At 35.5% G+C, this 26,216-nt stretch overlaps 1 long non-coding RNA gene across 1 annotated transcript; it reads right to left on the reverse strand.

Annotated features, from left to right (window-relative positions):
• Positions 1 to 20,812: 20,812 nt before the first annotated feature.
• On the reverse strand, positions 20,813 to 22,557 carry LOC128291731 (uncharacterized). The gene is made up of 2 exons (XR_008281552.1): positions 22,468 to 22,557; positions 20,813 to 21,061 (listed from the first exon to the last, which is right to left on the reverse strand). It is a non-coding gene; the product is annotated as an uncharacterized LOC128291731 (long non-coding RNA).
• Between the last annotated feature and the right edge of the window lie 3,659 nt (positions 22,558 to 26,216).

Genomic DNA, 26,216 nt, shown 5'->3' on the forward strand with positions numbered 1-26,216 from the left:
AAATATCCGTTACCGCGTATTGATGATTTGTTTGATCAACTAAAATGAGCCTCAGTGTTTTCAAAGATAGATTTGAGATCGGGTTATTAACAGTTGCAAATTCGAGATTCAGATATACCTAAAACTGCTTTCAGAATGGGATACAGTCACTACGAGTTCTTAGTGACGCCGTTTGGGCTCACTAATGCCCCTGCGATATTTATGGATTTGATGAATCGGATCTTCAGACCGTTTTTGGATCGGTTTGTAGTTGTGTTTATCGATGATATTTTGGTCTATTCGAAAAATGAAACCGATCATCTTTGAACACACAGGATTAGTGTTGCGCTTTTACGGGATAAGCGATTATATTCTAAGTTCAGTAAGTGTGAGTTCTGGTTAAGAGTGGTTAGCTTCTTGGGTCATGTGGTATCTGCATCGGGTATTCTAGTTGATCCGAGCAAAATTTCAGCCATACTTAACTGGAAGCCTCAGAAATATTATTGAGGTTCGAGCTTTTTGGGACTTCTTGGTTACTACAGACGGTTTGTAAAGGGTTTCTCGATGATAGCCACACCAATGACGGCCGCTTGAAAAGATGTTAAGTTTGAATGGACGAAAAATGTCGAAAAGTTTCGATCAACTAAAGACTTATTTGATGAAGCTCGAGACTAGTGCAGGCCGAATCGTGCAAAGAGTTTGTCATTTACTGATGATGCATCCTTACTTGGGTTGGGTTGTGTATTGATGCAAGAAGGTCGAGTTGTAGCTTATGCGTCGAGGCAATTGAAGCCACATGAAAAAAATTATCCAACCCATGATCTCGAATTAGCTGCCATCGTATTCACTTTGAAAATATGGAGACATTACTTATTTGGTGAGAAGTGCCATGTATTTTCGGATCACAAAAGTCTCAAATATTTGATGACTCAAAGAGATTTGAATCTGCGACAAAGAAGTTGGCTCGAGTTGTTAAAAAAGATTATGAGCTTGTCATTGACTATCACCCGGGAAAGGCTAATGTGGTTGCAGATGCCTTAAGTCGTAAATCACTGTTTGCTTTACGAACGATGAATGTACACTTGTCTGTTCTATCCGATAATGTGTTAGTAGCAGAATTAAAGGCCAAACCATTGTTGATTCATCAAATTCGTGAAGCTCAGAAAGTCGATGATGAATTGGTCGCAAAACGGGCTGAATGTGTTTGAATAGGGAATCGAGTTTCAAATTGATAATGACGATTGTTTGAGGTTCGAAGTCGTTTGTGTGTTCCAAGAAATTGAACTTATTTCGATGATCTGGCGAGGCTCATAGTAGCGAATGTCTATCCACCGGTAGTACAAAATGTACAATGATTGAGACGTCAGTTTTGGTGGCATGGTATGAAACGAGACATTTTCGATTTTGTTTCGAAGTGTTTAATATTTCAACAAGTGAAAACAGAACATCAAGTGCCTCTGGTTTACTTGATAGATCATGATACCGAATGGAAATGGGATCGAGTCACGATGGATTTTGTATCTGGGTTGCCATTGTCGGCAAGTAAGAAAGATGCGATTTAGGTTGTTGTTGATAGACTGACTAAGTCGACTCATTTTATTCCCGTACGTACGGATTATTCATTGGATAAACTAGTTGAATTGTATGTTTCTCAGATTGTAAGATTACATGGGGTACCTATTTCTATTATGTCGGATAGAGATCCGAGGTTCACCTCGCGATTTTGGAAGAAATTGCAAGAAGCTTTGGGTACCAAGTTGCATTCTAGCACCGCTTTTCATCCTCAGACCGATGGTCAATCCGAACGAATAATTCAGATACTCGAGGATATGTTGAGATGTTGCATCCTTGAGTTTGGTGGTTTGTGGGAACGGTATTTACCTTTGATTGAATTCGCTTACAACAATAGTTTTCAATCAAGTATTAAGATGGCACCTTACGAGGCTTTGTACGGTCGTAAATGCCGTACACCATTGTTTTGGACCGAGCTCGGTGAAAGTAAAATTTTGAGTTGATTTGATTAAAGATCTGAACGAAAGTAAAAATAATTCGTGAAAGTCTGAAGGCGCATCGGATCGTCGAGAAGTCGTCACGCGATTTAAAACGAAGAGATATTGAGTATCGTGGGAGACAAAGTGTTTCTTAAAGTTTCACCTTGGAAAAGATACTCGATTTGGCCGTAAGGGCAAACTGAGTCCGAGGTTCATAGGGCCGTATGAAATATCCGAACGAGTTGGTCCAGTGGCATATAGATTGATTTTACCCCCTGATGTCGAGAAGATTCACAACATTTTTCATGTTTTGATGCTTGACGTTCTGATCGATCCTTCGCACATAATTAATCCCTCCGAGGCTGAAATTTAATCCGATATGAGTTATGAAGAAGAACCGATTCGTATCCTAGCTCGTGAAGTGAAGGAGTTGCGAAACAAAAGGGTTCCGTTAGTAAAGGTGTTATGGCTCAAACACGGGATCGAAGAAGCTACTTGGGAAAACGAGAACTCTATGAAAGAACGATACCCAAACCTATTTACCGGTAAGATTTTCGGGGACGAAAATTTCTTAAGTGGGGGAGAGTTGTGATAGCCCTAAATTGACCCTAGTCGGGAAGTGGTTTCGGGACCACGAAACCGAGCCATAAGAAAATAATTAACAGTCATATTTAATGCTTATTATATATGAACATGCACGTGTGAAAATTTCATGCTTAAATTTTGTATATAGTATGTGAAATTTATCAAATAGGACTTGTGTGAGAAAATTTAGGATTGTGCTAGGCAAATGTCAAAGTGGCCTATTAATGCATGTTAGAAAATGTTTGTACTTGCATGTCAAATTACCCAAATTTTAGATAGTGGCTGGCCATGCTATGGGTTAAAACATATTATAAATATTTTGTGTTAATATTTTGTGTTAAAAATAATAAAATAAAAGGGTTTGTAATAAAGTAATAAAAATTGGGGGGTGAAGAAAACAAAGTTCATCTTTGCTCTTCCTTGCCGAATTGAAAAGAAGAGAAGGGGGGAGACTTTCGGTCATGGAAGGAGAAGAAAGGTTAGTGAAAGGTGTTAGATTTGTTTTGAAATTCAAGCTTGTTTTAGGTTAATCATCTTGTTTCTTACTTAGCCCATGCCAAAAATCTTGAATCTTGATGGATGTATGGCACATTCGGTTATGGTTAATGAGGAGATAATTTGATTTTAGCCTTTAAACTTTGAGGAAGAAATTGTTGTTGCAAGAAGTTGAGCTTATTGATAGTATAAATTTCTAATGCACCAATGGTAACAAATTTAACATGTAGTTGTTTAATGTTTTGAACAAGTGCCGTTTAGATGTTCTAAAATTGTCTAAATTAGATGTTTAATCATCTAAGGGTTCAGTATTGTGCATTCTTGTTAAGAGTTTGATTTGAAATTATGAGATCTTGTTGACTTGTGTTTAAATGGCATTCGGTCATGGTCTATGGGTGTTTGCTAATCCGGTTTAAGTGCATAGGTGCTAAATACTTTGTATTGGAAATTTTGATGTATATGTAGAAGTTAATTAAGATGATATTGGGCAATTTTTAGCTTAGTTGTGTTAAGTATTCGACAATATTCGTAATAATGAATATGAGAGTGTATATAAATACGTGGTTGTGCATAACTTAAGTAATCGACTAAAATATGAACACCACATAAGTATATATATATATACTTATATGTATGTTAGTGCCTTATGTATACACCTTGTGTCATTGAGACCTTCGAAAATAAATATGTATTAAAGTTATATTTGTAGTAGTTTAATGTGACTTACCAAGTACACAAATTTGAAAGCGAAATGGTGATACACTTAAGTGGTAAATTGATTCAAATGAATTGGTTCTAAAATGTATATGAATGTCGTATGATTGTGTTTGATTGAGAGGTAAATTGTTTGATTTAGCTCAAGAGCTTAGAGGATCAAAGTTGGATAGGGGAAAGGAAAAAGTAATTGAATAGCCGTTGAAGTCGTTCGACAACATCTGAGGTAAGTCTTTGAGTAATGGAACTTAGTTTATGATTTGATTAAGTCATGATATATAAGCATAATAAATAAACGGTGATATAATGATTCTACTTGAATTATTTATCGAGGTAATTAGTTATACATATGACTGGTAGCCGAATGTGTATAGAGATCATGTTACAAAGCCAACCAAAATCATGCTCTTTGTATGTGGCTATTGAGCTGAAAATGGTAAAGGTTGATAAGTGTCTTGTGTTTGAGTTCTAGTAATGAAAATGAAATATAAATGTGTTATGATTTATTGATATATGTGCATGATTATTCGGATGATAACCGGACTAAAATCCGAAGGCATTTGTGCTAGTGACTATATCCAGGCTAAGTCCCGAAGGCATTTGTGCTAGTTACTATATCCGGGCTAAGTCCCGAAGGCATTTGTGCTAGTGACTATATCCAGGCTAAGTCCCGAAGGCATTTGTGCTAGTTACTATATCCGGGCTAAGTCCCGAAGGCATTTGTGCTAGTGATTATATCCGGGCTAAGTCCCGAAGGCATTTGTGCGAGTTGCTATATCCGGCTAAATCCCAAAGGTACTTGGGTTTGGAAATTAGCGATATTGCTGTAATAACTTCAATTAATACGCTCATAAATCCAAACGATAAGGTATGTTTCGTATATGCATTGGAAAGGTTGATTCCTTTTAAATAGTATTTGCTCAATTGATTAACAAGCTTCCGGCCTTTAGTCAGGTTTGATCCTGAGTGTATGAATATAATGGTTGAAGCGTGAAGTAAACATAATTTTGGGAATATGCGTATATGCAATTGTTCATTTAGTCATACGAACGCTATACCTTAGTTGTAAATAATTTCATTACTTAAAACTTACTAAGCATCAAAATGCTTATTCTGTTGCTTTAATTCTCTGTTTATAGATTTTGTTCGTCAGCTATCAGACTCGTGAGTGTCAAAGTCGAAGTCGTCCACACTATCTAAGCCCTTTTGGTATATCTTTAGTTGAACTTTGATAATGGCATGTATAGGGTTGACCCTTGTTGTTAATTAAGTATCTTTTGGTAATGTATATTCGTATAGCCATGCGAAAATGGCTTGTATATTTTGAGTATAACATTATGGTCATTTTGTATATATGGTCTTATGATATGGTTATTAAGTGGTGTGGAAATGTTGGTAATGATTAGCCATTGGAATGGCCAATCATGGTCCTATTGGTGCTACGTACGTCATGGCTAATCGTGATTATACTTGAAAATAATGTATGTCAATTTACTAATTGATTCATGGAAAATTATGAAATGGGTAAAATTTACCTTAGAATAGATGCTGACAGCAGCAGTGATGTGAATTTGAAAAATCATTAAACATAGTTGGAATGGAATTAAATAGTGAATAATTTATGTAATCGAATCTTGATGAGTCTATTTTCATATGAAAGAAACGAAATGACCATATGAGCCGTATTTTATGAGATGTTTAAGTTTTCGTGAAACAGGGCCAGAGCATTTTCTTGATCCCCTGTTCTGATTTTGGAAATTCACCTTAAATTAACCAGAGACAATTAGAAGTCATGCTTTATATGTACAGATTCCTTTTTTAGTCTAATTTCATTAGAAACAAACGGCATAAGTATTAAAGCTCTATACAGAGAGATATCTAAGTCGTAATGCATAAAGGTCAGAGTAGTCGAACCCTGAAATAGGGGAGACTTTAACTAATAAAATGTACTAATTGGCCTGACCAAAAATTCTAGAAAAAAATTTGTAGATGGATATATGAGTCTAGATTCAGGAAAAATTTACGGAATCAGTTTCCGAGTTTTGGAACTCAAGATATGATTTTTAAAGTGGCTGTGATGCAGTTAGCCAGCTTGCCTGGAAATTTCGAAATGAACTGTGTAAGTAAATGAATTAAGTCCGTTAACACCTCGTGTTCGACTCCGGCAACGGTCTCGGGTACGGGGCGTTACAACTATTGTTGATCAGAGGCTTCTAAAGTTTCTTTCTAATGAAATTGTTGTCAATGAGAGGTAGATTAAAGAACTTAAAGCTTGCAACAATAAGCTATTAGCCATGAAGTAGGATATCTTGGCCAGACAGCTTTAGTGATCCTTTTAAAATCGCTGAACAAAAAGAGGGAGCCGTGAACATGTATCATGGTTTTTTGGGGCCACAATTATCATAAACTTGGGGTTTCAGTTCTCATCAGTTTAGTATGATGATTCTTCTACTCTTTTCACAAATGCCTACTCATTCCAGTAATTTTGTACTCCTACCCTTACACGTTTTAGATTACATATTTTTGTCTTACTGTGTTAATACTTTCATTAATGGTTAGATTACTTTGAGATAAGGTAGTTGGAATTATTTGAGTAAGGGGGGATCCTTAGGAGGGAATATGTAACTATGATGATTTTATTTTTCCTTATATATATTTTGTTTAAAAATTGTCAAAGGAGGAGATTGTTGACATATTTAAAGGTAAGGAAAAATTCTGTGGCTGAAATAGTGACCACGACTTGAAGAACTATTTTATTACTTTACTTGCCTATTTTCAAAATTGGTAACTTTTAGAGCAAAAGAATTTTTTTGGAGATATTTGGACGACTCAGAGCCCAAAACATGAAGACCAATTGAGTTAAAGGTGAAAGTTTTGAAAGAATGGTTGCTTAAGGATCAAGTAAAGGCATTGGATTACACTGAGACTCTTATGGAATTACGTTAAGATTACCCCACGCTGATTTTCAACTTTAGTTTATAGAAAAGTGATTAGACTATGACTCTTATGTAAGCAAAAAAGTAGTATATAAACTTAAGTTTTATTTAGGTTAAAGATATTTCGAGAGATCAAAACAGTACAATTTTGTTCAAGTTAGGAACATTTTATATATTTGTTGTTTTTGTAAGCCATCAAGAGTATCTTGTATTGCAAAACTAAGCTTTCAAGGAGGAAGGCTAGTGGGAGGTTGATCTACTCTTTGTACAATGGTGATGGTGTTAAATTGGTGAGAGTTAGCCCAATGTTAGGACTTCAATCATTAGTTGTATTGTGAGAAAGATAGTGGATCATTCCTCTGGGCAAAGCCTTACAAACATACAGTGATGTCGAATTGCATAAACAATTTTGATGTTTATTTTTACTTTTTGGCACTTTTGGTTTCGTGGTTGAAATTGTGGCCATAGTTCTAAGCATTATTTCAGCTACAATTTCTATTTGCTAAGAAGTACCCTTCCATTTCTACAACATGGACAAACCATGAAATTTGGTTTTAGCATTTACGAATATCAACGACAATGGGCTAAATTTGATACACATATTTTGGGCTACACCAAGCTTGGGAGAATATAAAAGGTGTTGGCACCATACTTAGGTTGGAACACAACCCGACTAGACCATAGACACCTTTGATTGGAATTTTCATTATTTCCTTATTTACAACTTCTTTATTGTATATTTAATTAAACTAAATACATTTTAAATTATATTTGGAACCACTAAAATATATAGACTTTTTCAGCACCTTTTAAGCACTAATTCATGCAGTTTCTAAGTATTTTTTTGTCAAATTTTATTCTTTTATTATAAAATAATTAATTTCAACATAATTTATAAAACATTTTGAATTTTAGTCATTTTTATAATAATTTTTCATAATTAGGATTATTTTTATAGTTTGCACAAATGATTAAAATTCAGCTCGGTAGTCACCTTGAAAGAATTAATTGTCGAGGCATCTTTGAAGTGGAAGCTAATGAACTAACAGCCATGGAGCACCTAAATTTATACTCTTCGACTTTCTTGAATCAGTTGGTCCGGTTAAATTTTTATTGGAAATAGTGGACAGCCTGAAGCGGAGAAATGGGGCTTGGATTGAGCAAATGAAGAGGAAGGGTGGACACCCCCAAGAGAGCATCCCAAACTATCCATACTTGCTGCCCAAATTAGTTAAATTAAATTGATTTCAAGACTTGCAAAACAACCCCTAAACTCTTCCCATTTGTCGTTCCAGCCTCTCCTATTTTCTAGATTTTTCATTTAAACCCTAAGCTAAAAATAACAAACCCATCAACCTTTCCTTCCACCTAGAACAGCCAGCCATATGAAAGGGATTTCATGCTATTTTTAGCTAACTTGAGCTATCAATTTGAAGTATAAATAGCCCCCTTCACTTCCTCATTCAACACACCATTCATCATTCACTCATATCTTTTTTCACTTTTCTCTTTTACTCTCATTGCCTTTCATTTTCTTTCCCTTTCCTTTGCCAAATTTGTAACAGCCCGATTTAGACCCTGATCAGAACGGTGGTTTCGGGACTATGAATCCGAGTTAGAAAATATTTAAAAATTATCTACTGTGTTTATTTTGTGTGAATTTATATCTATGAAATTTTTGTGATTTAATTTTGTCGTTTAGGTATTCGATTAAATAAAAGGACTTAATCGTGTAAAAGGGAAATTTGGTGGTTATTTCTAAAAGGGGACTTAATTGCTAATGGCTTTCTAAACTGGAGTATTTACGATGTAAGTATTCCATTAACATATTGTTGGGACGGTAATGGACTTATATTATAAGATTTTATTATTATTTCATTAAGGTTATAAAAGTAATTTAGTAATAAATATATATATATGTTAAAACATAAGTTATCAAAATTCATCTTATATTCATTTGTTCTTCTTGCCAAAAGTTAAAAAAAAGAAAAAGAAAGAAACAAAGCTAGGGTTCGGCATTTATTCAAGCTCAATCAAGGTTCGTTTTTGTTCGATTTTTGATAATTTCTACGTTTTTGAAATCGTTGCTTCGAGTACTACAAAACCCATGCTTGAATTTTTAATTTTGGTGAATATTTTGAGTTATGCCATTGTTGAAAACTTCTGATTTTTATTGTTTGATGATGAAATATGAAAGATATGTTTTAGATTAACATATTTTGTATTGGAGTTTTTGATGATTTTGAGTTATTAGGATTAAATTGCAAAAATAATAATTTGAGGAATGAAAATGTGAAATAAATGAAATATATGGATTGGTTTGAGAATGTGTAAAATTTGGCACAACATGGGTATGCTGAAATTTTGTGTATTTTTTGTTTTGTGCAATAGGGACTAAATTGTAAAAATGGTAAATGTTAGGGGTAAAATGGTAATTTTCCAATTTATGTGTTCTTGGACTAAATTGAATGAAAATATGTTTGAATGAGCTTAATTTGAATATGTTTAGATGAAGAACCAAAGAAACTGGATTTGGATCCGGGGACAACGAAAGTTGTCGACTAGCTGCCCTGTTCCATTTTATAATGTCCGAGGTAAGTTTATAAGCAAATAGACGTGTTTAATTGTATTTAAATGCTAGAGTTACATGCTATTATGAAATGTATGAGTTTATATTTGTTATGGCCGAATGTGAAGAGGGTTTGTTACTACATTTTCGAATTCATTTCGACCGAGTTACGACGTCTGAAAGCCCCGTATGAACCTGAGGAATAGTTAGGATACATATGTCAGGACATAGGATTCCGATATGTGTGTGCAAGTAAGACCATGGCATCGATAAGTGATTTCGATATGTGTTTACGAGTAAGACCCTCTCTGGGACAGTGGCATCGATATGTGAGTACATGTAAGACCACGTCTGGGACGTTGGCAGTGTACGACTTGTGTTATTATCCGAGTGTCCTATCCAATTCTGAATGGTTCATCGGGCATAGGTATAATGAGGTCGAATGTGTAAAATGAGCTATATATCAGGTATGAATTAACTTAACACCTACTTGAGAAAAGGTAAGTAAAAAAAAACCTAGGCTATTTGTTATGAATCTTGTAAAGTGAAAATTAAGAAAATATGTGTATTTGGTTTTGTGAATGAGTAGTAAGCATGTTATGAATAGTTCTTATGTATATGTGTATAAATAATGAGATACCTATTTGGTTATATGGTTAACATATGTATGTGAAATTATATTAAGACATATGAGTTTTGTATTTGTGTATGTGAACTAGGTATATAATGAATATTCTGCCTTGAAGGTTAAATGATAATGCGTAAATTTTTGCTATATAAACATTCGATCAAGGTGATGATATAAATGGAAATAATTATATATGTTTATATTTACTTAATTTGAATATATATATATATATATATATATATATATAGAAGATTGGATCTAAATGTGAAATGATAAAATAATATGGTTTAGTTTAGTTAATTTGATAACATCATTGGGTTTTTTACTTGCTTATGACTTACGAAGCTGTGATAGCTTACTCTGTGTGTTATGTTTACTTTTTTTTATAGATTTTGGAGTCAAGCTACAAGCTCAGAGACTGTCAGCCAAGTTCATCACACTATCCACTATTTTGGTACCTTATAAGCTAAACTTAAATTATGGCATGTATAGGCTAGCTTTGGGGTTATTTATTTTGAAAATGTTTGTATATTAGCCATGCAAAAATGGCTTAACTACCTTGCTTGATTTTGGTTTTGGTTTAGTTATGGTTTAAGTCTATTTTGGTCAAGATGTTGTATGCTATGAACAATTATAAATTATGCTATGTGATTTTATATTAAGATTGGTTTTTGGTTTTGTATGTGGCATGGTAAAATTGATCTTGAATATGTTTGGTTGCTTTGGATGTGTTTCATACTAGTATACGGCATATATGGTAAAATCCCAATTCTCCAACAACCCCAAATCCAACCATGGGATAGATAGAATTCAAACTAACAACTAAAACATGCATGAATCTCATGGACAACATCAAACATACCTTGGTCTAGCAACTACCATGGCTGATTTTCTCAAGCTCCTCCCCCCCTTCTTCTTAGGACATTCGGCCAAGCAAAGAAATGAAAGGATGGACACTTTTTTTTTTCTTTTCTTTGTTTTCATCCTATTCCTTTTTCATTATTTTATTCTTTCTAGCATAACCACTAACTAAACATGTTTGCAACATGTTTCCACTCATAGCATGGCCGGCCATCATGCTTAACTTTTGGGTAAATTGACATGCAAACCCATCATTTTCACATTATGCATTAATAGCCCACTTTACAATTGCCTAGCACATTTCTAGATTTTCTCACATAAGTCCTATTTGATAAAATTCACTTACAATTAACAAAATCCAAACGTGAAATTTTCACACATGTATATGTACATATATTGAGCATCAACTATAACGGTCAATTATTTGTATGTCTCGGTTTAGTGGTCCCGAAACCACTTTCCGACTAGGGTCAATTTAGGGCTGTCACAACTCTCCCCCACTTAAGAAATTTTCATCCCCGAAAATCTTACCGGTAAATAGGTTTGGGTATCGTTCTTTCATAGAGTTCTCAGGTTCCCAAGTAGCTTCTTCCATTCCGTGTTTGGGCCATAACACTTTCACTAACGGAACCCTTTTGTTTCGCAACTCTTTCACTTCACGGGCTAGAATACGGATCGGTTCTTCTTCATAACTCATATCGGCTTGAATTTCAATCTCGGAGGGGTTAATTACATGCGAAGGATCGGATCGGTAATGTCGAAGCATCGAAACATGGAAAACATTGTGGATCCTTTCGAGTTCAGGGGGTAGAAGCAACCTATATGCTACTGGGCCAACTCATTCGGAGATCTCATATGGCCCAATGAATCTAGGACTCAATTTGCCCTTACGGCCAAATCTGAGTATCTTTTTCTAGGGCGATACCTTAAGAAACACTTTGTCTCCCACCTGATACTCAATATCTCTTCGTTTTAAATCCGCGTATGATTTCTGACGGTCTGTGGCTGCCTTCAGACTTTCACGAATTATTTTTACTTTCTGTTCAGCATCTTTAATCAAATCCACTCCGAAAATTTTACTTTCACCGAGCTCGGTCCAAAACAATGGCGTACGGCAATTTCGACCATACAAAGCCTCGTAAGGTGCCATCTTAATGCTTGATTGAAAGCTATTGTTGTAAGCGAATTCGATCAAAGGCAAATATCTTTCCCATGAACCACAAAACTCGAGGATGCAACATCTCAACATATCCTCAAGTATCTAAATTATCCGCTCAGATTGACCATCGGTTTGGGGATGAAAAGGGGTGCTAAAATGTAACTTGGTACCCAAAGCTTCTTGCAATTTCTTCCAAAATCATGAGGTGAATCTCGGATCTCTATCCAACACAATAGAAATCGGTACTCCATGTAATCTCACAATCTGAGAAACATACAATTCAGCTAGTTTATCCAATGAAAAATCCGTACGTACGGGGATAAAATGAGCCGACTTAGTCAGTCTATCAATGACAACCCAAATCGCATCTTTCTTACTTGTCGACAATGGCAACCCAGACACAAAATCCATCTTGACTCGATCCCATTTCCATTCAGGTATCATGATCGGCTGAAGTAAACCCGTAGGCACTTGATGTTCCGCCTTTACTTGCTGACATATTAAACACTTCGAAACAAAATTGGAAATGTCTCGTTTATACCATGCCACCAAAACTGACGTCTCAGATCGTTGTACATTTTCGTACTCTCCGGGTGAATTGACATTCGGCTACAATGAGCTTCGTTCAGAATCATTGAAATAAGTTCTGAATTTCTTGGAACACACAACCGACTTCTGAACCTCAAACAATCGACATCATCAAGTTGAAACTCTGATTCCATATTCGGAACACATTCAGCCCGTTTTGCAACCAATTCATCATCGACTTTTTGAGCTTCACGAATTTGATGAATCAACAATGGTTTGGCCTTTAATTCCACCACTAGTATATTGTCGGATAGAACAGACAAGTGTACATTCATCGCTCGTAAGGCAAACAGTGATTTACGACTTAAGGCATCCGCAACCACATTAGCCTTTCCCGGGTGATAGTCAATGACAAGCTCATAATCTTTTAACAACACGAGCCAACGTCTCTGTCGCAGGTTTAAGTCTCTTTGAGTCATCAAATATTTGAGACTTTTGTGATCTGAAAATACATGGCACTTCTCACCAAATAAGTAATGTTGCCATATTTTCAAAGCGAATACGATGGCAGCTAATTCGAGATCATGGGTCGGATAATTTTTCTCATGTGGCTTTAATTGTCTCGACGCATAGGCCATAACTCGACCTTCTTGCATCAATACGCAACCCAACCCAAGTAGGAAGGCATTACTATAGATGACAAACTCTTTGCCTGATTCGGGCTGTACTAAAATTGGGGCTTCAGTCAAATAAGTTTTCAGTTGATCAAAACTTTTCGACATTTTTCCGTCCATTCAACTTAATATCTTTCAAGTAGCTTCGTCATGGGTGTGGCTATCATCGAGAAACCTTTTACAAACCGTCGGTAGTAACCGCGAGTCCTAAAAACTCGAACCTCGAGAATATTTCTTGGAGGCTTCCAGCTAAGTATGGCTGAAATTTTGCTCGTCAACTCGAATACCGTCACGGATACCACATGACCCAAGAAACTAACCTCTCTAACCGAACTCACACTTCTTGAATTTAGCATATAACCGATTATCCCATAAAATTTGCAACACTAATCTCGTGCTCAAGATGTTCGGTCTCATCTCTTGAATAGACCAAGATGTCATCAATGAACACAACAACGAACCGGTCCAAATCATCTCAAGATCCGATTCATCAAATCCATAAATACCGCAGGGCATTAGTGAGCCCAAGCGGCATCACTAAGAACTCGTAGTGGCCATATCTCGCTCGAAAGCGCTTGGGTATATCCGAATCTCGAATCCAAGAATCGATAATAACCCGATCTCGATCTATCTTTGAAAACACCGAGGCTCCTTTAGTTGATCAAACAAATCATCAATACGCTGATAACGGATATGTGACACCCTAATGTGACCCTAGTCGGAAAGTGGTTTCGGACCACAAAACCGAGTCACAAAAATAATTAGATGTTATATTCGTGCTTATTGTATGTGAAATTTGTATGTGTGAATATTTCGTGCCTTGATTTTATCAATTAGGTGCTAATTTATAAGAAAGGACCCATGTGATAGGACTTGAAAATGTGATAGGTGAAATTTAAAGTGGCCAAATAATGCATGAGTTATTGACATGAGGGACTTGCATGTCAAATGGACCACTTTTAATTTAGTGGCCGCCATAATGATGGTTGATAGATATTATATGCATTTTATTTTAGCATGAAAATAGTTAATGGCTTTATAGTATGGAAGAAAGAATAATTAAAAAATGGGAGAGTGATAGAAACAAGGTGTGTCATCCTTCTTCTCCCCATCTTGCCGTACCTAGAAGAAAAAAAAAGAGGCTTCATCCTCTTTGTTCCTCTTGACCTAAAAGGAAAGAAAGAAGAAAGTTTGGTTGCCTTGATTTTTGGCTTAGAAGATGGCTAGAATGAGGTATGTATTGAATGATTCTTGGAAATCTATGCATGTTTGAGATGATTAGTTCAAACTCTACTCATCCCATAGATTAAACTTAGAATTTTGAGGTTTGAGATTCGGTCAATAAGCTTGAAACTCATAGTAGTTTGTTTTGGGTAAGCTTGGTATACGGATGATAGATGTGTTTTGGTTTTGGTTTGATAATGATGTTAATGATGGTGAGTTTTGGTCATGCATTAACTGAAATTGTAAGTATGATTTATGGTATAATTTGTGTGATGGAATGGTCTTGAGAGTTGGCTTGATTAAATGGGTAAAATGCTAAGTGTTTTAAAGATGATGTAATGGTTATTTCGGTTTATGTGAAGTAAATATAGATGATGGTTATAAGTCGTTTTATGATTTGATAATGGTGATTAAATCTTGTAGTTAAGTGTTTAGATATATATATATTAATAATGAATTTAGTTGTACTTGCTATGTGAGAAATGTGCAATGCTATAGGTATTTGATTATTAGATATGGTTATTTTAAGTTGATTTGTGATGGTATGATTGCATTGATGAAATGGTGGGAAGAATTAGCTATTATGCTTGATACTAATGCCAAATATGAGAATGTTGTACTTGAAAAATGTAGGTGAACATGACAAGTGTATTCGGCTTAGGGCCTAAAGGATATGAAAATTTGGTATTTATTTTTGATTGTGTGTGTATGACCATGGATAATTGGCTGCACAAATATTATGAATACATAATGTATGATAAGTTTATTAAGTTACTGAAACATTATACATGATCGCCAATGTAAATTATTTGAGTAAAGTATATCTTGATGGTACATTTTGGCTAGTATAAAATGTATATGGATGTTGTATGACTATGTTTAATCTGGAAAGTAAATTGTTTGATCTAGCTCAAGAGCCTAGAGGATCAAAGTTGGATAAGGGAAAGAAAGAGGTGATCGAATAGCCGTCGTAATCGTTCGACAACTTCTGAGGTAAGTTTTAAGTGATTAAATGTCGAGTAAATTCAACTATAATAGGATATAATGAGTTGATTTAATAAGACATGATGTGGCCATGATATGTCTTAAACTCAAACGGTAAGTTCCTAAGTGTTTGGACTTGGAAATTTAAGAGCAAATTGTAATAATTTGCTCAAGACAGCAGCAGTAACGTGATTTTAGAATATCACTATAAATGTTTGGTGTGGAATTATAGGCTGAATAAAATATGAAATCAAAGCTTAATTAGTCTAGTTTCTTATAAAAGAGACCGTGTAAGTAAGGAAATTTCCTATAAAGAGATATTTAAAGTTGTGTGAGACGGTGTCGAATGACTCAAACCCCTGTTCGGTTTTAAGAAAATCACTATAATTTGTAAAAAATGGTTACAAGATAAAATTTATATGCTTAGACTCCTTAATGAGTCTAGTTTCAAATGAAATCAAGTAGAACATACTTTGAATTCTGTACAATGAGAATCTTGATTCGTAGTGAAGACTGGTCAGGTTAGTCAAACAGTGAAACAGGGGAAACTTTAAGAAAAATCTGGTATTGGTTGGCCACATCTAAAATTCTGAAAATTTTATGGATGAAAGATACATGAGTCTACATTTGGGGAAAATTAACGGCAATTGATTTTGAGTTTTGTAGCTCCAGTTATAAACAATTTAGTGACTGTTGCTCAGGAAAACTGCTTGTAGTGAATATGTGATTTTGTTGTAAACTTTGATGAAACTATTTGAGTTGCTTATAAGCTATTGCTGAAATTGATGTACAAGAAAATATGAAATATGTATGAGATATACATATGTGATAAGGCCTAATGGCCGATGTGATGAATGTGAAAGTGTGTATATATGTGATAAGGCCTAATGGCCGATGTGATGAATGTGCAAGTGTGTATATATGTGATAAGGCCTAATGGCCGATGTGATGAATGTGAAAGTGTATATATATGTGATAAGGCCTAATGGCCGATGTGATGAATGTGAAAGTGTATATATGTGATAGGGCCGAGTGGCCAAAGTGATGGATGTGGAAGTGTATAAATGTGATAAGTCCCGAAGGGCATTTGTGTCGATTATATCCGGTTAAAACCCCGCAGCTTTATGCGAGAATATTATCACTGATTAATGACCGTAGGCTTTGTGCTCGTACTACATCCGAGCTCTAATGACCCGATGACTACGTGTGGAGATTTTGTCCGGGTAAGCCCCGAACTAAAGGTTTTGCTGAAGATTCAAGTAAAGCGTAAGATTATGCGACTTCACAGTGACAATTAGTAATAAATACGTTCAATGTGTTAAGTTGGTAAGGTATGTATTTGAGATTATATTTAAGTTTGACTTAGACTAAATCACAAGGTCGTTATGTGATGCACATGTGAGTAAAGCAATAAGACTGTTCTATGATTATTGTGCATTTGGTCAATGTGGAAAGTCAGGTAAAAATAGGTAATGTACCTATGATTATAAGAGGTCACCATCAAGTGAGAATTTATCTGCCTATTACATATGATGAGACGTGCATATTCGGAAAAAGGGTTGGTATGCCCGAAGGAAGAGTGAAGTAAAAATACGAACAATTATGTTATAAGTTGATTGTTATCTGTTGATACTGCTTGAAACTTACTAAGCATTTTAATGCTTACTCCGTACTTTGTTTCCTCTGTTTTTAGATCTCATTTGGAAGCTACGGGCTCGGGGATCGTCAAGAACTAGTCACACTATCACTACCCACCGTTTGGTACTTGCTACGTTTTGGAATATCTTATGGCATGTATAGAATAGACTAGTAGTGAGAGAATATTTTGGTCAATGTATAGGACTACCCTTTTGTTGTAGGTCATGTACCTTTCGGTTTTGTGTAAATTTGGATAGCCATGCGAAAATGGCTTAAGTATACTTGATCATAGCATTATAATCGTTTTGTATGTCGTCCGTCGAGAGGTATGGAAATGTTGGCAACGGTTAGTCATGGGAATGGTTATTCATGATCACCTTTGGTATATGTATGACAAACTCTAGATGATCCATGGAGGATCATGAAATAGGTAAAGTTTATCTTAAAATAGATGCTGGCAGCAGCAGTGATGTGGATGTGAAAATCTCTAAAAATAGTAGGAATGGAATTAAATAGCGAATAAATTATGCAATCGAACCTTTATGAATCTATTTTCATAGGAAAGTAACGAAACATTCATATGAACATTATATTATGAGATGTTAAAGTTTTCGTGAGACAGGGCCAGAACGGTTTCTGGGTTCCCTGATCTGACTTTGGAAATTCTTTATAAATTAACCAAAGACATTTAGAAGTCATGCCATATATGTATAGATTCCTTTTCGAGTCTAGTTTCTACAGAAATAAACGGCATCAGTATTGAAGCCCTGTACAGGAAGATATCCAAGTCATAATGCGCAAAGGTCAGTGTAGTGGATCCTTGTAACATGGGGGACTTTAACTAATAAACTGTACTAATTGGCCCGACCAAAAATTCTAGAAAAAAATCTGTAGATGGATATATGAGTCTAGTTTCGGAAAAAATTACGAATCTGATTTTCGAGTTGTGGAACTCAATTTATGAGTTTTAAGGTGACAGTGACGCAGTTAGCCAGTCGTTTGGAAAATTTTTAATTGGACTGTGAGAGTAAATGGATTAAGCCCGTTAACCCCTCGTGTTCGACTCCGGCAATGGTCTTGGGTAGGGGTGTTACAATTATATTGGTATCAGAGCTAGGTTTAGTCGATTCTAGGACTAAGGTAGCACGCGTGAGTCTATTTATACATGCCATAAAGTGATAAAATGATAGTGTGATGATTTTTGACTATTAAAATGTGTTTGTTGTATTGTAATGAATTTTGATCCCGACCGAGCTGTAGCAAGCTTCCAACTATGAGAATTTGCGATATAACTTCACTTGGATATGCATAAATCATTAAGTTAATCAGGTACGTGTCATGTACTCGTGTTTGAATTTTGATTTGGATTAAATTATAAGGGTATAAGTGATGCAATTTTGAAAGAGTGTTATGACTATAAATGTGATTCTTTGTATGTGGCTATGGAACTGGAAGTTGAATGGTCGATAAGCATGTTGTGTTTGTATTCAAGTAATGTAAATGATATACTAATGTGTATTGCTATATGTGTATATGACCATGAGAATTGAGAGTGATATATCCGGACTAAGTTCCGAAGAGCATTCGTGCTAGTGATGTATCCGGACTAAGTTCCGAAGAGCATTCGTGCTAGTGATGTATCCGGACTAAGTTCCGAAGAGCATTCGTGCTAGTGATGTATCCGGGCTAGGTCCCGAAGAGCAATCATGCTGGTGACGTGTATTCGGGCCTTCGTGCCTAGTAGGCTTCGTGCCGGTAAATTGAGCAAAGTTTAAGTGTTCATTACTATACGAATTCAAATTTATATGAGACGATATGTTTAAAAGTGTACATACGTGATGTTTATAGACTTGGGTAAGTCATTTCAATGTGTAATAACGAATGAATAAGAGCACTATGTGTGTGAATGATTAGAGGCACTGTGTGTGTAAATCCCTTTAACCGAGCACTATGAGTGCGAGAATCGGTCAGTGGGCACTAAGTGTGTGAAGTGGAATTCATGTAAGACCTCGTCTGGGACGAAGGCATTGATTTGAGATAATGTGTAAGACCATGCCTGGGACATGGCATCGGCTCGATATGTGAGAATATGTAAGACCATATCTAGGATATGGCATTGTAAGAGCTATATGTGCTTAATGAGTATCCGTAATGATTTTGAATGATCCAACGGGTATATTTAAGATGATAAATTAAGTAAGATCAGAATAAGTGATACAGGTATGTACGAAAGGTATGAGAAAATCAGATGAAGGTAAAAAGATGGTGGATATGTTGTTAAGAAATGAATTCAAGTTATAAATGTGTTATGGATTTAGTCTATGGAATGCTTGGTATATGAAGTCATATGTGCTATTGCTAAATGACCCCTAATTTTTTTTTTTTTGTTGTTAATCATATTCAAGAAATTATTTCGATTAAGTTCGACATTTGAAAGTCTGTAAGAATTTGTGATGAATGCTGATAATTTTGGATATATGGGTTACGTGCTAACATAAATCCCATGCCGATGTACTATACGAGGCTTTATGCCTAATCGACTGTATACGATTAGCATTAACGGTGATTGAATGTGCTGAATGAATTTAATGTTCAGGTGTGTGGAAGTTGAATTTTCTGTTGGCAATAAGTTAAGTTGAATATTGAGATACGATGGAGTTATAAAGAATATTTATTGGGATGTTTGAGTATATGTGTATTTTCGGCCAGGTTACAGCTTATACATGCATAAAAATGTGAAATACGAATATGTGGGTTGATGATATGAATTATACATGTTAATATGTGATTTATATGTGTTTGAAATGCATTTGTGAATTAAATTAAGTGATTATTGCTTATGAAATCAAGGAAATGAGATATATGTGCATACTTGTAGAAATGTTTATGTATTTGTTTTAAGATAAGGAAATGATTTTATAGATCGATGCGAAATCAATAATGAATTACAATCGCTATCGATGAGCTAATGTCTATATGGATATAATTCAATAAGAGGATGTTATCCTAAACTATACATCGGTAGAAATTTTCGAGGACGAAAATCCCTAAAGGGGGGAGAGTTGTGACACCCCTAAGGTGACCCTAGTCGGAAAGTGGTTTCGGGACCACAAAACCGAGTCACAAAAATAATTAGATGTTATATTCTGTGCTTATTGTATGTGAAATTTGTATGTGTGAATATTTCGTGCCTTGATTTTATCAATTAGGTGCTAATTTATAAGAAAGGACCCATGTGATAGGACTTGAAAATGTGATAGGTGAAATTTAAAGTGGCCAAATAATGCATGAGTTATTGACATGAGGGACTTGCATGTCAAATGGACCACTTTTAATGTAGTGGCCGGCCATAATGATGGTTGATAGATATTATATGCATTTTATTTTAGCATGACAATAGTTAATGGCTTTATAGCATGGAAGAAAGAATAATTAAAAGAATGGGAGAGTGATAGAAACAAGGTGTGTCATCCTTCGTCTCCCCCATCTTGCCGTACCTAGAAGAAAAAAAAAAGAGGCTTCATCCTCTTTGTTCCTCTTGACCGAAAAAGGAAAGAAAGAAGAAAGTTTGGTTGCCTTGATTTTTGGCTTAGAAGATGGCTAGAATGAGGTATGTATTGAATGATTCTTGGAAATCTATGCATGTTTGAGATGATTAGTTCAAACTCTACTCATCCCATAGATTAAACTTAGAATTTTGAGGTTTGAGATTCGGTCAATAATCTTGAAACTCATAGTAGTTTGTTTTGGGTATGTAACACCCCTTACCCGTTACCGTCGCCGGAACAGGATACAAGGTATTACCAGAACATAACACATACCATTAAACATAACCGAGATATAAATATGTCATCCAATTTGATAGTGCATCGTATAATATATGTCTTGAACAATATTAGCCAACTTTAATGGCTTGTACAAAGTAGCTGGTCGAGTATTGTAACTAATATTTTAAACCTAGACAAATATGACACGTAACAAAATAATTAAGCCTACTATACATGCCATAATTCAAAACGTTTAGTTCAAATACCCTAAAGTATGATAGTGCGGGTAGATCTTCACGATCCTTAACTCCTGAGCAAGCCGAAGGACACTATAAGACAAAAGAGAGAAACAAAGTAAGCATATAGCTTAGTAAGTAAGTATGTAAATGCTAATTAAAGAATCTAACATGTTTACACAACAATTCAAGTATATCTACTTTAACTTCACTATTCATTCCACTTTGATTAAGCTATCTCTGCTGCGTCATATTCACTAAATAAATCATAACTCGAGTTACAAAACTCGAAATTCAAATCCGTAAAATTTCCCTGAATATAGACTCATAAAGCTTTTTGATAAATTTTTTCTATAATTTTTGGTTCAGCCGATTAGTACAGTTTATTAGTTAAAGTTTCCCCTGTTACACAGCTCGACTGATCTGACCTCTGTTTACTACGAATTGAATTTCTCTCAGTACACAATTCAAACAACCCTGAAGTCTGTTTCATTTAATGTTAGTCTCAATAAGGAATTTAGGCATGTAAACTATATTTCTTAATTTTATTTGTACAATTTTTAATGATTTTTCAAAGTTGGAACAGGGGATCACGTATTCATCCTGAGCAAGTCACATATAATTGTAAATATCTCAAAATATAGAATTCCTTTGCTTGCTCTGTTTCTTTTATATGAAAGTAGACTCATTAAACTTTAATTTCACATCTCATTAAACCTCTAATTATATTCCTCCTATTTTTGGTGATTTTTCAAAATCACGTCACTGCTACCATCTAAAAACAGTTTTAATGCTAATTTCACTCTTTCACACATTCTTTATGCTAACCTCATTTTATCTTATATATGTATATACCACAAATCATTTTCACCACATTTCATTCACCATAAGTGTAGGTCCAAACCACAATATCACCACAAAACCATCCCGTTGAGCAATTCGGATCAATCCTCGATATTTAATGGTTTCAAGACACGCCCCACCATCATACTTCGCTTAGTTCGGCTCTCTTGTACACATGGTGAACACTTAGTACCACTCATGCGACCTAACCGATTTGTCTCGTAGCTCTCTTGTCTACATGGTGTCCTTCACTTGGAATCACGCATGCGACCTAGCTACATTTATCTTTCACGTAGCTCTCTTGTCTACATGGTGTCCTTCACTTGGAATCATGCATGCGACCTAGCTACATTTATCTTTCACGTAGCTCTCTTGTCTACATGGGATACATCTCGTATCACACATGTGATCTAGCTACTACAGGGTGTCTCGTAGCTTTCTTGTACACATGATGTGCACTCAAGATCATACATGTGACCTAGCTACGCCCCTCTATTTCATTCGATCTCTCCAATGTTCAACCGGATCTCTCTCTATATTTATTTCCATTCTTCCAATAGTCGATTTATATTTTAACATCAGCTAGTATATTTATATAATAGGCTGAAATATAAGAATGTACATGAAATTATTGTAATATTTACATACAAACTTACCTTGGTGCAAAATGTGGGAATTTTGCAATTTATTCCAAAACTTTTTCCTTCCCCCGTTCGAGATAAATTCCGCGTCTTTCTTGATCTATAATAACACATTTAGCTCATTTAATACTCATACTATTTATTTCAATCCAAAAATCACATCATGGAAAAATCACATTTTTGCCCCCTAACTTTTACAAAATTACAATTTTGCCCCTAGGCTCGGGAATTTAATTTCAGCCCTTATTCTTATATTTTATGATATGCTGAACATTTTTCTCTTCTACAACAACATCAAATTCTCACTCTATCATATAGTTATGAACAATAGGTATTTTTACCGATTATGTCGTTTTACTCGTTTTCACTTAAAACCGAGTAGCACAAGTTATTTAACATAATTTAAAACCTCATATTCTATCATAAAACATCAAAATACACAAATTTCACCTATGGGTATTTTTCCAAATATGAACCCTAGGTTAAATTATTACTAGCATAAGCTTAATCGAGCTTCCGGATTCCAAAACGTAAAGAACATTAAAAACGGGCTTGGAATCACTTACTATGGAGCTTGAAAATTGAAGAAACCCTAGCTATGGAGAGAGGAGAATTCGGCAGCAACTAAGGAGGATGATGATCAATTTTGTGTTATTTTTCCATTTTATTTCATTTAATATCCAAATGACCAAAATGCCCTCCTTACTAAACTTTCAAAAATTCCTTCCATGTCCTAATTTTGTCCATGAACTTAAAATTGGTCAAATTGCTATTTAAGACCTCCTAATTAATATTCCAAAACAATTTCATACTAAAAACTTCCGGGATGCAAATTTTGCAACTTATTCGATTTAGTCCCTACTTTCAATTTAAGCACTTTAGGCATAGAATTTCATCACGAAATTTTCACACAATCATGCAATCATATCATAAACCCCAAAATAATTATAAAACAATTATTTCTATCTCAGATTTGTGGTCACGAAACCACTATTCCGATTAGGCCCTAATTCGGGTTGTCACAATTCTCCCCCCTTTTGAGATTTTCGTCCCCGAAAATCTTACCGGTAAAGAGGTTTGGGTCCTGTTTCCTCATAGCTTCCTCAGGTTCCCACGTAGCCTCTTCTATCCCATGTCTGTGCCATAATACTTTCACTAAAGCTATACTTTTATTTCTTAACTGTTTAACCTCTCGAGCCAAAATCTTTATTGGTTTCTCCTCATAGGTCATATCCGATCGAATCTCAATTTCGTTGGGAAATCACATGTGAAGGATCGAACGATAACGTCGCAACATTGATACATGAAACACGTTATGAATTCTTTCTAACTCTCCGCAGTAAGGCCAACCGATATGCCATCGGGTCCAATTCTCTCAAGAATCTCAGACGCCCAATAAAACACGGACTCAACTTGCCTTTTCGACTAAATCTCGAATCTTTTCCATGGTGACACCTTCAAGAACACTTTATCACCCACCGAAATTCAATCTCTTTTCTTTTTAAATCGCATATGACTTTTGTCGATCTGAAGCGACTTTCAAGCAATCCCGAATTACTTTTATTTTCTCTTCGGTTTCTTTAACTAGATCAACTCCATGAATCTGCTTCTCATTAAGCTCGATCCAATATAAAGGAGTTCAACACTTACGACCATACAAGGCTTCAGACGGTGCCATTTGTATACTTGATTGATAATCATATTGTAGGCAAACTCAATCAAAGATAGATATTTCTCCCAACTACCTCCAAATTCTAAAACACAACATCTAAGCATATCTTCGAGTACCGGATTACTCTTTCCGTTTGACCATCTGTTTGTGGATGAAATGCAAGACTAAAGTTCAATTTTGTACCCAAAGCTTCTTGTAACTTTTTCCAAAATCTCGAGGTAAATCTTGGATCTCTATCGATATTATAGACATAGGTACTCCGTGCAACTTCACAATTTCAGCAATATATAATTCGCTAATTTATCAAGTGAGTAATCGGTGCGTATTGGTATAAAGTGGGCTGACTTTGTTAATCTATCAACCACTACCCAAACAAAGATCCTTCTTTTTAGGAGTTAAAGGCAAACCGGTTACAAAATCCATGGTAATCTTGTCCCATTTCCACTCGTGCACCATTACCGGTTGAAGTAATCTCAAGGCACTTGATGTTCACTTTTACTTGTTGATGATCAAACACTTGGTTACAAATTCGAAATGTCCCTTTTCATACCGCCACCAATACAGACTTCTTTAAATCATTATACATTTTGTGCTACCAGATGAACGATAAATGACCATTGTGCGCCTCATGTAATATTTTCGAATCAATTTATCATTTTTCGACACATATCCCGTCTCGAAACATCAAATAGTCATCCGGTCCAACTCGAAAATCGAGTCGTAACTCGATTCGCATTGAGTTCTCTTGATCCGCAACTCACTATCATTCTTTTGAGCATCACAAATCAACTGGAGAAATAACGGTTTAGCTCTCATCTCGCCAAGATTGACCCATCATCGACAATGCTAACCCGTGTTCATGGCTCTCAAAGTAAAAAGAAATTTTCGCTCAAGGCGTCAAGAACTACATTTGCTTTTCCGGATGATAATCAATCATTAGATCATAATCCTTTAATAATTCAAGCCATCTTCATTGTCGCAGATTCAGATCCTTTTGATTCATCAAGTACTTCAAACTTTTGTGATCGGTAAAAATTCGCATTTTTCACCGTACAAATAATGTCGCCAAATCTTCAAGGCAAAAACAACAATGCCGGTTCCAAATCATGTGTAGGATAGTTCTTCTCATGCGGTTTTAACTGTCTTGAAGCATAAGCTACCACTTTACCCTCTTGCATCAACACACATCCAAGGCACATCAATGATGCATCACTATAAATTACGAACTCCTTTCCGACTCGGGCAGTACTAAAATTGGTGCTTCAAATCAATCGTGCTTTCAACCTTTCAAAAGTTTGTTGACATTTATCAGTCCATTCAAACTTAACATTCTTTTGCAACAACTTAGTCATAGGAGAGGCAATCATCGAAAATCCTTCAACAAAACGTCTATAATACCCGGCTAAGCCTAAAAGCTTCTAACCTCGGATACATTCTTGGCGGTTTCCAATCAACGATCGCAGAAATCTTGCTTGGATCCACCGAATACCATCACCGAGACTATATGCCCCAAAAATCCGACTTCACGAAGCCAGAACTCACTTTTACTAAACTTGGCAAACAGTTTCTTTTCTCTCAAGATTTGCAATATAGTTCTCAAGTGTTCGGCATGTTCAGACTCATCTCGAGAATAAATTAAGATGTCATCTATAAACACTACTACAAACTTATCCAAATATGGCTGGAAGATCCGATTCATTAAGTCCATAAATATAGCTAGAGCATTTGTTGTCGAAAGGCATCACAAGAAACTCATAATGTCCATACCTTGTCCTAAAGGCGGTTTTCGGCACATCCGACTCCTTAACTCTCAATTGGTAGTAACCGGACCTCAAATCAATCTTTGAAAACACTGTGGCCCCCTTTAACTGATCGAATAAATCATCAATCCTCGGTAATGGGTACTTGTTCTTTATAGTCACCTTATTAAGTCGACGGTAATCAATGCAAAGTCTCATTGAACCATCCTTCTTCTTTATGAATAATACAGAGCACCCTGGGAGAGAAACTTCGGTCTCACAAATCCCTTGTCCGTTAACTCCCTGAATCGAGCCTTCAATTCTTTTAATTCAATGAGCCATTCTATATGGAG

The sequence above is a fragment of the Gossypium arboreum genome, chromosome 4 (assembly GCF_025698485.1).
Source record: "Gossypium arboreum isolate Shixiya-1 chromosome 4, ASM2569848v2, whole genome shotgun sequence".
In the NCBI taxonomy this organism is placed as follows: Eukaryota; Viridiplantae; Streptophyta; class Magnoliopsida; order Malvales; family Malvaceae; genus Gossypium; species Gossypium arboreum.